The sequence below is a fragment of the Crinia signifera genome, chromosome 11 (assembly GCF_055691185.1).
Source record: "Crinia signifera chromosome 11, ASM5569118v1, whole genome shotgun sequence".
Classification (NCBI taxonomy): Eukaryota; Metazoa; Chordata; class Amphibia; order Anura; family Myobatrachidae; genus Crinia; species Crinia signifera.
The window spans coordinates 101,228,245-101,241,350 of record NC_139227.1 but is presented as its reverse complement, the minus strand read 5'-3'; the positions used below and the strand labels follow the sequence as shown (position 1 = coordinate 101,241,350).

Sequence of the window (13,106 nt, the reverse complement as noted above, 5' to 3'; positions counted from 1 at the left end):
CCGTCATGCGTTCCATACGCTTAAGTTATGCGTTCCACGGGTCACGGAGACCCGGAATGAGCTCTCTATTATACTGAGCGCCCACCGCTTTAACTCTCCTGCATAACAAGCAGGTAGAGTATATTTCCTCATTCAATTTTATCTGTTTATGCCCACGTATATGCTTTAAATCAAACTTAGATGAAATCTATGGGAACTTCCGCCCTAAGATCACTTCCGGCGGAAGTGTGCTTAATTGACCAAATGTGCACAGGTATAAATATGTGCTTATGATCACTCCTCTCCAAGCCTTGAAGAAGACAGGTCCCCTGTCGAAACGCGTTGGCAGGAGAGGAGCGGACTTTGCTGTTATCTGACTGGGATTTTTGTGCTGACAGACGGTGACAGACTGGGGTATAAGGCCAATACCCCAGCCTCAAGGTACCGTGCTTTGTTCCATCCAGCCTATCCCAGTTATTTTGTGTATCCGTTCAGAATAAAAGTTTATGTATCTTTGAAAGTGGGCTCTCTTGTTTTTATATACCTTATATGGAGTCGTGATATCTACATGAGAGGATCCCCACCTTCTTAGAGTGAAAGATACCCAGATACGTCTGTATTTACACATACACCTGTGAGTACGGTACGCATCCATTGACCTTGAGGTTGCACGTGGGGTGAACCTATAAAAATAAACCTTTATGGGCACATCTTTACCTTTCATATAGTGAGTGATGGTACGCTTATGGTTACCCACATCGTGAACCCCACTATTTTTACCATCAGACCACAATATTTCTGATACCTTTTTGCATTTTCCCTCCTATATCATTTATTCTGGAGAGGAACATCGGTGAATTGTGTTTACTATATAAGGAGTCTGACCAGACCTGGATCTTTTGGGGCACCTGAGACCTATGGTTTTTCCGGAGAACAAGTAGATCGTGAGAATTAACATCATCTATTCTACAGGCGCAGAAAAATCCAGTTTCTGGTAAACCTCCAATTTTAATGTTTCTCATATAGCAACAGGGTTGCTTTGTGTATATATATACAGTTTTATGGTTGTGTGAAATTTTTTATGTATTAATAAAATTTTGTGACAATATCACATTATATTATATATCTTATCTTTCATATACCTCCATCATATCAAAAATTGGAGAGCCCCCTGGGAGGCGAAGAAACTCCACACAAGGAGAGTATTATTTTCTTTTATTCACTTATCACCTTATTTTCACCTCACGGTGTCTTTTGGAACAGGTCCAGCGCAAAAAATCACTTTCCTTTTATATTTTAATCTATGTTTCCGTTACTGGGGGAGTAACTTTAGTGATTTGTTGCTGCAGGCACCATATTCAGCGCATAGTGCCCAGACTTGAAATTTATACACATGCTACCAGTGGCGTAACTATAAATTTTGCTCCCCCCAGCCAAAATATTTTCAGGCGCCCCCCCACGTACTGTCCCTTATACATTAGGCAATACATCTTAATGTCACTTATACTATATGATACACACTGTAATTACACTCACACTATACACCCCACACCATAATGTACAGTACAGTACCTTACACTATACACTCTATGGTTAGGGTTATAGGATGTGGTGTGCATGTATGCTTAGGGTTATAGGCTGCGGTGTGTGAGTGTATGGTTAGTGTTATAGGCTGCGGTGTGTGTGTGTATGGTTAGGGTTAAAGGCTGCGGTGTGTGTGTATGGTTAGGGTTATAGGCTGCGGTGTGTGAGTGTACGGTTAGGGTTATAGGCTGCAGTGTGTGAGTGTATGGTTAGGGTTATAGGCTGCGGTGTGTGAGTGTATGGTTAGGGTTATAGGCTGCGGTGTGTGAGTGTATGGTTAGGGTTATAGGCTGCAGTGTGCGAGTGTATGGTTAGGGTTATAGGCTGCGGTGTGTGTATGGTTAGGTTTATAGGCTGTGGTGTGTGAGTGTATGGTTAGGGTTATAGGCTGCGGTGTGTGAGTGTATGGTTAGGGTTATAGGCTGCGGTGTGTGAGGGTATGGTTAGGGTTATAGGCTGCGGTGTGAGTGTGTGTGTATGGTTAGGGTTATAGGCTGTGGTGTGTGTGTATGGTTAGGGTTATAGGCTGCGGTGTGTGTGTATGGTTAGGGTTATAGGCTGCGGTGTGTGTGTATGGTTAGGGTTATAGGCTGCGGTGTGTGTGTATGGTTAGGGTTATAGGCTGCGGTGTGTGTGTGTATGGTTAGGGTTATAGGCTGCGGTGTGTGTATGGTTAGGGTTATAGGCTGCGGTGTGTGTGTATGGTTAGGGTTATAGGCTGCGGTGTGTGTGTGTGTATGGTTAGGGTTATAGGCTGCGGTGTGTGTGTGTGTATGGTTAGTGTTATAGGCTGCGGTGTGTGTGTATGGTTAGGGTTATAGGCTGCGGTGTGTGTGTGTGTGTGTGTGTATGGTTAGGGTTATAGGCTGCGGTGTGTGTGTGTATGGTTAGTGTTATAGGCTGCGGTGTGTGTGTATGGTTAGGGTTATAGGCTGCGGTGTGTGTGTGTGTGTATGGTTAGGGTTATAGGCTGCGGTGTGTGTGTGTATGGTTAGTGTTATAGGCTGCGGTGTGTGTGTATGATTAGGGTTATAGGCTGCGGTGTGTGAGTGTATGGTTAGGGTTATAGGCTGCGGTGTGTGAGTGTATGGTTAGGGTTATAGGCTGCAGTGTGTAAGTGTATGGTTAGGGTTATAGGCTGCGGTGTGTGAGTGTATGGTTAGGGTTATAGGCTGCGGTGTGTGAGTGTATGGTTAGGGTTATAGGCTGCAGTGTGCGAGTGTATGGTTAGGGTTATAGGCTGCGGTGTGTGTATGGTTAGGTTTATAGGCTGTGGTGTGTGAGTGTATGGTTAGGGTTATAGGCTGCGGTGTGTGAGTGTATGGTTAGGGTTATAGGCTGCGGTGTTAGTGTGTGTGTATGGTTAGGGTTATAGGCTGCGGTGTGTGTGTATGGTTAGGGTTAGAGGCTGCGGTGTGTGTGTGTATGGTTAGGGTTAAAGGCTGCGGTGTGTGTGTATGGTTAGGGTTATAGGCTGCGGTGTGTGTGTGTATGGTTAGGGTTATAGGCTGCGGTGTGTGTGTGTATGGTTAGGGTTATAGGCTGCGGTGTGTGTATGGTTAGGGTTATAGGCTGCGGTGTGTGTGTATGGTTAGGGTTATAGGCTGCGGTGTGTGTGTGTGTATGGTTAGGGTTATAGGCTGCGGTGTGTGTGTGTATGGTTAGTGTTATAGGTTGCGGTGTGTGTGTATGGTTAGGGTTATAGGCTGCGGGGTGTGTGTGTGTATGGTTAGGGTTATAGGCTGCGGGTGTGTGTGTGTATGGTTAGTGTTATAGGCTGCGGTGTGTGTGTGTATGGTTAGGGTTATAGGCTGCGGTGTGTGTATGGTTAGGGTTATAGGCTGCGGTGTGTGTGTCTGTGTATGGTTAGGGTTATAGGCTGCGGTGTGTGTGTGTATGGTTAGTGTTATAGGCTGCGGTGTGTGTGTATGGTTAGGGTTATAGGCTGCGGGGTGTGTGTGTGTATGGTTAGGGTTATAGGCTGCGGGGTGTGTGTGTGTATGGTTAGTGTTATAGGCTGTGGTGTGTGTGTGTGTATGGTTAGGGTTATAGGCTGCGGGGTGTATGTGTATGGTTAGGGTTATAGGCTGCGGGGTGTATGTGTATGGTTAGTGTTATAGGCTGCGGGGTGTATGTGTGTATGGTTAGGGTTATAGGCTGCGGTGTGTGTGTGTATGGTTAGGGTTATAGGCTGCGGTGTGTGTGTATGGTTAGGGTTATAGGCTGCGGTGTGTGTGTGTATGGTTAGTGTTATAGGCTGCGGTGTGTGTGTATGGTTAGGGTTATAGGCTGAGGTGTGTGTGTGTGTATGATTATGGTTATAGGCTGCGGTGTGTGTGTATGGTTAGGGTTATAGGCTGCGGTGTGTGTGTATGGTTAGGGTTATAGGCTGCGGTGTGTGTGTGTATGGTTAGTGTTATAGGCTGCGGTGTGTGTGTATGGTTAGGGTTATAGGCTGAGGTGTGTGTGTGTGTATGATTATGGTTATAGGCTGCGGTGTGTGTGTGTGTATGGTTAGGGTTATAGGCTGCGGTGTGTGTGTATGGTTAGGGTTATAGGCTGCGGTGTGTGAGTATGGTTAGGGTTATAGGCTGCGGTGTGTGTGTATGGTTAGGGTTATAGGCTGCGGGGTGTGTGTGTGTATGGTTAGGGTTATAGGCTGCGGGGTGTGTGTGTGTATGGTTAGTGTTATAGGCTGTGGTGTGTGTGTGTGTATGGTTAGGGTTATAGGCTGCGGGGTGTATGTGTATGGTTAGGGTTATAGGCTGCGGGGTGTATGTGTATGGTTAGTGTTATAGGCTGCGGGGTGTATGTATGTATGGTTAGGGTTATAGGCTGCGGTGTGAGAGTGTATGGTTAGGGTTATAGGCTGCGGTGTGTGTGTGTGTATGGTTAGGGTTATAGGCTGCGGTGTGTGTGTGTATGGTTAGTGTTATAGGCTGCGGTGTGTGTGTATGGTTAGGGTTATAGGCTGAGGTGTGTGTGTGTGTGTGTATGATTATGGTTATAGGCTGCGGTGTGTGTGTGTATGGTTAGGGTTATAGGCTGTGGTGTGTGTGTATGGTTAGGGTTATAGGCTGCGTTGTGTGTGTGTATGGTTAGTGTTATAGGCTGCGGTGTGTGTGTATGGTTAGGGTTATAGGCTGTGGTGTGTGTGTGTGTGCGTGTATGATTATGGTTATAGGCTGCGGTGTGTGTGTGTGTATGGTTAGGGTTATAGGCTGCGGGGTGTGTGTATGGTTATGGTTATAGGCTGCGGTGTGTGTGTATGGTTAGGGTGATAGGCTGTGGTGTGTGTGTGTATGGTTATGGTTATAGGCTGCGGTGTGTGTGTATGGTTAGGGTTATAGGCTGCGGTGTGTGTGTATGGTTAGTGTTATAGGCTGCGGTGTGTGTGTATGGTTAGGGTTATAGGCTGTGGTGTGTGTGTGTGGTTAGGGTTATAGGCTGCAGGGGGGGGTAGGTGTACACACTCACACTTAAACTCGGTGCAGGTGTATTGGTGCAGTTATTATACTTATCTTCTCCTGCAGAGGTCTCTCTGCTGGCTTGAAGTCTGCACAGCCGTGCAGCCTGGAGCAGGAGGGTTCTATTAGGCAGGCAATGAAACAGCGCTGCAGGCGCTATGTGGAGACACCGTAGGGCGGTGAGTGACAGCTCCCCCAGTATAATGTAACAGCAGGCTCCGTGTCCTCAGCTCCCCCGGCATATGACACAGCGCCAACTCCGTCTCCTCAGAGCGGCTGCACATACAGTATAGCGCCGGGGCTCTCCTCACTCACTACAGGAGGGACGCTGATACTAGGTACAGAGCGCGGGCACAGCACACTACAGCGCTGGGCACCCCCCCACAAGCAGCGCTACAATTGGCTGATAACGGAGCGCTGCGGGGCTAACTGCGCTGTCACTCAGAGATGTGACAGCGCAGGACCGCCTATACCTGGGGATGGTGGCTGCAGGGGTCCAACAGCCTGTGGGCTGCTGCTGGGGTTGCCATGGAGAAGGTTGCCGAGCACACCTCTCCAACACCTGCGCCCCTGTGGCCCCGGCTCCCCCCCGCCACCGCTGGGGCTGCCTACAGCTAGTTCATACTTGCCGACACTCCCGCATTTTGCGGGAGGCTCCCGCTTCAGCCACCATTCTCCTGGTCCCCCGCAAAGCCCCCCCAATCCCCCGGAATTTCAATGCCGAGCTGAAAAAAACAGACTGCGCATGCGCTAGTCCGGCGCGATGTGGGCGGGGCTTGGAACTACTACGCAACATAGCATGATGAGAGCCGCACGGGAGAGCCTGCTATCAGTCAGCATTGCAAGCAGGGAGACTACGAGCGGAGCAGCAGCAGTGAAGCCCGCCCCTCTGGCCTCTTCCCCTCACCGCCTCAACTAGGAGCTGCACGCTGGAGGCAGAGAGGAGGAGGGGGAGAGACGGGGAAAGCAGCTGTGTGGAGACTGACAGACCTGCCAGCTGGGAGCTCGGAGGAGAGGCTGGGGGAGGAGCAGGACTAGTGCTCCGTCCCAGGTTAGTTCATGTTGTTCTGCCACAGACAGAAGCTCCATACTGGCTGGTCCTGTGTGTAGGCAGCTCTGTAATGTGATGTTTCTTTTTGTGTTTACTTATTTAGCTTGGCACTGACTGTAATGTGTATGTAGGTGACCTATGGGTGTATCTATTATAGCTGGCAGTGTGTGTGTGTGTTTGTGTAGTCAGGTACTGACCCATGTCATTGTGTGTGAATACACTGGCACTGTGTGTGTATAGCCTAACACTGTTCTGTCTGTGTGTGTGTGTGTGTGTGTGTTTACTGGCAGTGATCCCTGTGAATTTTAGGCTGGCACTGAGAATTTGTTCATATGTGTAGGTAGGATCCCTGTTTGTGTGTGTGTGTGCTCTGTGTGTGTGTGTGTGTGTGTGGGGGGGGGGGGGGACGACGACACGATAGTGACCCCTGTGTGTGTGTGTGTAGGCCAATAGTGTGACCAGTGTGTGTGTGTGTGTGTGTGTGTGTGTGTGTGTTTAGGCTGGCAGTGACCCCTGTGTGTGTGTTTGTAGGCTGGTAGTGACCCCTGTGTGTGTGTTTATAGGCTGGTAGTGACCCCTGTGTGTGTGTTTAGGCTGGTAGTGACCCCTGTGTGTAGGCTGGTAGTGACCCCTGTATGTATGTGTGTGTGTGTGTGTGTGTGTGTGTGTGTGTGTTTAGGCTGGCAGTGACCCCTGTGTGTGTGTGTGTGTTTGTAGGCTGGTAGTGACCCCTGTGTGTTTTTAGGCTGGTAGTGACCCCTGTGTGTGTGTGTAGGCTGGTAGTGACCCCTGTGTGTGTGTGTGTAGGCAGGTAGTGACCCCTGTGTGTGTGTGTGTGTGTGTAGGCAGGTAGTGACCCCTGTGTGTGTGTGTGTGTGTGTGTGTGTAGGCAGGTAGTGACCCCTGTGTTTGTGTAGGCTGCAGACACTCCCGGATTTTGCAGGAGGCTCCCATTTTAGGCGTCAGTCCCCCGATTCCCCGCAAAGCCCTCCCAATACCCCTGAATACTCAATTTCCATCTAAAAATCCAGACCGCACAGTGCGAGTCTGTCTGCAATGGGGGCACGATCATGCCTAATAGGCCTGCCATGCACCCCTGGCAGTAGTTAGCATGAGAGCCGCCCAGGCCAGTAAAGCCTGCTGGCGGCCAGCCACCGGGGAGACCTTCCATCACAGCTGTCTCTCTCTAGTGGGAGTGGCAGTAGCAACGGATCCTCCCCTCTTGCCCTGACCCCTGCATGGTGGGAGCTGCACCTTGGAGACATCCAGGACGGTGAGAGACGGTGAGCTAGTGCAGAGAGCAGTTGGTGGGGAGGCTGACAACCGGGAGCCCACAGGAGAGGCTGCGGGAAGAGCAGGAGTGCCAGGGCTGCAGGTTAGTGTTTCCTCTGCAGCTCCATTTGTCCCCTTTTTGTGTGTGTGTGTGTGTTTGTACAGGTGACCCTTGTTTTTTGGCTAGAGTAAGTTGGCCCCCGACCCCTTTGTGCAAGACACGGTCCCTCATCTGCAGGCCATGCAAACACTCGAGAATCTCATACCTCTCAATTACAGTTGGACAGTCTTGCTAATTGCAGACAGTCCCGCTGTACCTAAGGGGGGGCAGAGATCACTGGCAATCGCTGAAGAGATGCTGTGTTCATGTGCATGGGCCACGCCCACTTTACTGGAGACCACACCCACTTTTGTAGCCCCACCCCCCATCCTGGGTCGGGCGCGCCTCCGGCGCGGTAGGTCACAATTTCAGCCGTGCACAAGTTGGGAGGTATGGAATCTCCCTGAAAGCAGTTTCAAAAAGTAGGCAAGTATGAGCTAGTTACGCCACTGCATGCTACACTACATAACTACACTAACTATGGCCAGGCCTGCCAGGGGGGTCTGGAGTCCCGGGCCCTGACAGAGAAGGGGCCCGGACCTGGTCCTACAACTATAAATATTAAATAGCTCCTTACCAGCTATCTATCTCTGCCCCTGATTTCTGTCCCCATGGTGTGTCCATCGGCTCTGCTGCAGCCAGTCACTGCTCTGGTCTCGGACAGCAGGGGCTGCTGGGACATGTAGGTTTTTTTAGGTGTCTAGCAGCCAGGCACTTAAAACAAAACTACATGTCCCAGCAGCCCCTGCTGTCCGGGGCCAGAGCAGACCAGACTAATGGATGCCTGAAGCAGTTCTCGGTGAGAGCTGCTGCTCAGGAGTCAGGAGGTGTCAGAGTGGTGCATGGAGATGGTGCACTGCCTGTGCGGATGAGGGAAGGAGGAGGGCCCAACAAGTCACAGGGATCCAAAGAAAACACTGCAGCAAGGATCTCCCTGTCAGCCCCCCACCACAGTGAGTACTTGTATTATATATTCTTGTTCAGGCTGACCTCTCTGTTGCTCCTCTCTCTCCCAATTTCTCCTTTCCCTCTCTCTCTTCTGTTTCTCACACTCACATACTCACCAATTTCCCCTATTCATTCTCTCACCCTTCCAATTTCCACCTATTCCCACACACACACACACCATGGCCCTTATTCTAATCGGCTCGGTACGGCCCGCGTGCGGCCGTACCGCCGATGTTTTCTCTCTGCACATGCGCAGAGGTCACTCTGCGCATGTGCAGGGGAATTCTCCGTGTTAAAAATTTAGACGCCGCAAAGGGGGCGTATAGGGGCGTGAGGGGCTTCATCCCCTCATTTCCCTATGTGTACGCCCCGCGTTTCATGGGCGTTCCCATGCAAACGCGGGGCGTACGCATGGTAATGAGGGCATGACGCCACTCATGGGGGCGGAAAGCTGACGTCGCCGGATGTCAGCTTTCAGCCCCCATACAAGCTACCACACGGACGATTGTCCGTGTGGTCTCAGCTTGCGGGAGCTGCCGCGGCGTGCGGTCCTGCCTTCGATGGTCGTCGACCATCGAATGCAGGGGGCAGCTCCCAGCATGGTGGAGGCGTACGCCTCCACCATTTTCGTGCGGTTCGCCAGCCGTCCGTGTACGGACGGCCGTGGCGAACCGTATGGTGGGCGGGGATTCGTCTGGTGCGGTCGGAGCCGCATATGCGGCTCGACCGCACCAACCAGAATAAGGGCCCATACCTCCCAACACTCACGATTTCAGCGGGACAGTCCCGATTACCGGGTCCTGTCCCGCTGTTCCACCCGCTGCCGGATGTGTCCCGCTGCGGGGGGGGGGGGGGGGGGGGGGGGCAGTTGGGAGCCCCCCAATTTAACAGAATAGATGCTGTGCGCATGCGCACAGTGTCTATTCCCAGCCGAAAACGGGGACGCGGCTCATTTGCATAAGTCGCACCCCTCATTTACATAAGCCACGCCCCCCTATTTCTGCAGCTACAAAGTTGGGAGGTATACACACACACACACACACACACACACGGCTATTTTTCAGCAGGCTCCAGCAGGAACTGAGGCCCTTATTCTAGTTCACTCTTTCTGACAAAATATTTCTTAGATGGACAAAACCATGTGCACTGCAGGTGAGGCAGGTGTAAAACCCCACCCAAATCTAATTATCTCTGCACAAGTAACACCTGCCTCACCTGCAGTGCACATGGTTTTGTCCATCTAAGAAATATTTTGTCAGAAAGAGTGAACTAGAATAAGGGCCTCAGTTCCTGCTCGAGCCTGCTGAAAAATAGTCCTGCATACATACATACATACACACACATATATATATATATATATATATATATATATATATATACAGGGGGGCCCTGCCTTTTTTGACAGTCCCGGGCCCCATAATTTCTGATGGCAGCCCTGCCTATGGCCCTTAATCACCCAAATCTAATTCTCTCTGCACATGTTACGTCTGCCCCACATGCAGTGTACATCATTTTGTCCATTTGAGAAGACATTTGCCTTTGCAAGTGAACCAGAATAATGGCCTATGTACCCCAGTCCCAACACTGACAGAAGTACATCATAGTACCTCTCTCCACATGAGCTTACCTTAAGCAAAGTGTCTCAGCTCAAGGAGTGGAGGGCTCAGCAAGAGTGAGGCTGGTTTCACACACTCCGGCTCCTGCTGGACGGTGAAATCCCGCACGGCCAGGGAGCCGTGCCGCACACATTAGTTGTGAATGGACACTATTGTGTCCATTCACACGGGACGGCCACGACCCGGCCGCACGGTTGCAGCCGGATCCCGCCACTGGAAGGGACGGCTGCCGGGCTGTGGCCATCCCTTCCATGATAAACTAGTGTGTGCGGCACGGCTCCCTGGCCGTGCGGGATTTCACCGTCCGGCAGGAGCCGGAGTGTGTGAAACCAGCCTGAGGGAACACTCTTCTGCAGGAGCACACAGGTGGCTGGTCCTGGAGAAGGGACCAATTACCGTGTACAAATCACTTGAAGAGGAGGCGGGCACAGCGATGATTGGCCGCTATCACTGACACTCTGCTGGCCCCCTCCTTTTCTCAAACCGGACTGCCTGCTGAGGATAACTGAGGGCTGGGGACTGTGAGCGTGTTTACCAGTGCGAAATGCAGTGGTGAGAGGTGGACTCTGGAGGTGCCCTCCCCGTGGTCCATCTCTTGCAGCCGCACAGCTGCGTATTCCTCCTCATTGACAGGCGGAAGCTGGGGCTTATTTTACAGCGTCTATTCCCAGCTCTGTCAGCAACTCCGAGATGCTAATTTCTGCCAAGGCCCGGGACTTCAATACCCCCAGACCCCCCCTGATTGCAGCCCTGACAGTATGGCCACCTTAAGCATTCACGAGCAGGGCCCTCTCTCCTCATATGCATGTCTTAGAATATATCTCTGCCACCCTAATAATTAGGTCAGTGTCCCCTGATGGAACTGTCCTTATTTACCATGTACTTGTTCTAAATTGCATTGTACTTTAACTCGTTATTTTCTTGTTTTTTGCTCATCTATGTATTGTCCAATGCTGCGGAACCCTTGTGGCGCCATATAAATAATAATATTAATAAGAATAATAATAAATCAGCCATCAGCATTTAGCTCATACATGCAAAAACATGCCGCCTGCGCCGCTGCTGCTGTTTCCAATCTGTGTACCTACATTTGTCTGCCTGCTATTTTTAAGTATTAGTAGAAATCAGAGGCAGGATGTAAAACGGTCCGAGTGTGACGGAGGTGCGAGATGCTCGCCAAAGCTGCGGTCGCTAGCAAGGCGCAGTTTTGCTTTGTTAATGAGTAGCTTTAAGAAAACGTAGGCGCACGGCCAGCATCCTGCACCTCGGACTGTACATCCCATTACGTGTATCAGTAAATGAATACAAAATTATAAGAAAATAAATATTTGTAAGAACTTGTCAGTGCCCCCAGTTAGTGATACCCACCAGGTACCCTATACCCAGGGATATTTTTCTGCAGGCTCCAGCAGGAACTAAGGCCCTTATTCTAGTTCACTCTTTCTGACAAAATATTTCTTAGATGGACAAAACCATGGACCTTATTCTGGTTGCGGCGGCCAAACGTACGTACGTTCCATATCAGCGTATGTTCCCCATACGCGGCCGGTGAGCGAAAGTCCACCCACAAAACAGCCGCATACGGACGGACACAAACACCGACAAAGGGGAGTGGCGTACGCCAACGTACACCGACGGATCACCGCTTAGACTCCAACAACTGGCGTACAACAAAGCGTACGCCACCGTTTACGGACGTCTCTCGTCCGTCTTCCCACCGACTTCTTGCGGCTATCTGAGCGTACGCCAGCTTGCACGGACGGGTCTCTATTGTTTTCAATGGAAAACTCAGCGTATGTCACCGCTCGTGAGAGTGAGCGTACGTCCATGCACGCTGGCATACCCTTCACATATATGGCCCTCATAATCTACCCTTTCAACTATGATTAAGACAATTAAAATAATTATTTTATTTGTTAATCAATTATTGTTTTCTATTACCTCAATTGTCTACCTTAATGAACAGGCTAAAAATAATACATTTTAACCCTCCTTACATATATTTTATGTTCTAATGTTGCATTTTTATCACTATCTATGTGTCCCCACATTGCAATTTACTTTTAAAAAAAGTTATGTTGGTGTTACAGTGAAAACGTTGACACATGTCGACTTCTGTAGATTGAGGGGGAAATTTACCAATATGAAAAACCTAGTTTTTCGTATTGGTATTTTCCCTACGACTGCATACGACTGTTTAAGTCGTATGCAAAGTCGTGTTCCGGAGGGGGATTTACAAAGCAGTCATATACGACTGCTTTGTAACCCACCGATGTCGTAGGAATTCGTATTAGCGGCCGTATTTACGGCCGCTAATACGAATTATTTCTAGCAGTCTGCACGGATCAGTCAGATCCGTGCAGGCTGCAATGTGTAAAAAAAAATAGAAAAATAAATAAATTAAAAAAAAAACCGGCGTGGGGTCCCCCCCACAGCCGAAACCAGCACCAGGCTGACAGAGCCTGGAGCCGGTAATTAAAAATCAGGGAACCCGACAAATAGGGGTTCCCCGATTTTTAACAACCAGCCCCAGGCTCCTGCTCTGGGGCTGGTTCCCAAAATACGGGGGACAAAATGACTAGGGGTCCCCCGTATTTTAAGAACCAGCCCCAGGCAAAACCAGCCAGCAGGGTAATGCCACAGCCGGGGGGAGACTTTTTATACAAGTCCCCCCGGCCAAAGCATTCATCCCTACCGACCAGTCAGCCTGGCCAGGGGCCCTGGGGGAGTGGGGACCCCCCCAATAAAGGGGTCCCCCCCTCCAGGACTTACCTGACCAGGCTGAAGCCTGGTGCTGTCCTCGATGCCCCTGGGCGGTGGGCATCGAGCTGATGGTATGGTGTAAAAAATAGAACAAAAACCATTGTCTTTTACTGGTGAACTATGAGTCCCAGCAAGCCTCCCCCGCAAGCTGGGACTTGGAGAACCACAAGTCCCAGCCTGCGGGGCATTAAAGGGCCCGCTGGGTCTTGTAGTGCCACAGTAAAAGAAAGAGTTAAATAAACACACTGACACACGTGAAAAATAAAAGTTTAATACATACATAACACATACAAACTGATACTTTGACTTTCTCGGCTCCTGATTGG

At 50.3% G+C, this 13,106-nt stretch overlaps 1 protein-coding gene across 2 annotated transcripts in view; it reads left to right on the top strand.

Moving 5' to 3' along the window:
- The first annotated feature begins 6,065 nt into the window (after positions 1–6,065).
- PTPN5 (protein tyrosine phosphatase non-receptor type 5) overlaps positions 6,066–13,106 on the top strand; it is a 132,738-nt gene continuing 125,697 nt past the window's right edge. The window contains exon 1 of one of the 2 annotated variants that reach the window (XM_083163969.1): positions 6,066–6,081. The gene's annotated coding sequence lies outside the window, so the exon portion shown is untranslated. Of the gene's footprint in view, positions 6,082–8,291; positions 8,407–13,106 lie in introns of those variants that run through there. The other variant, XM_083163968.1, reaches the window with a different exon arrangement.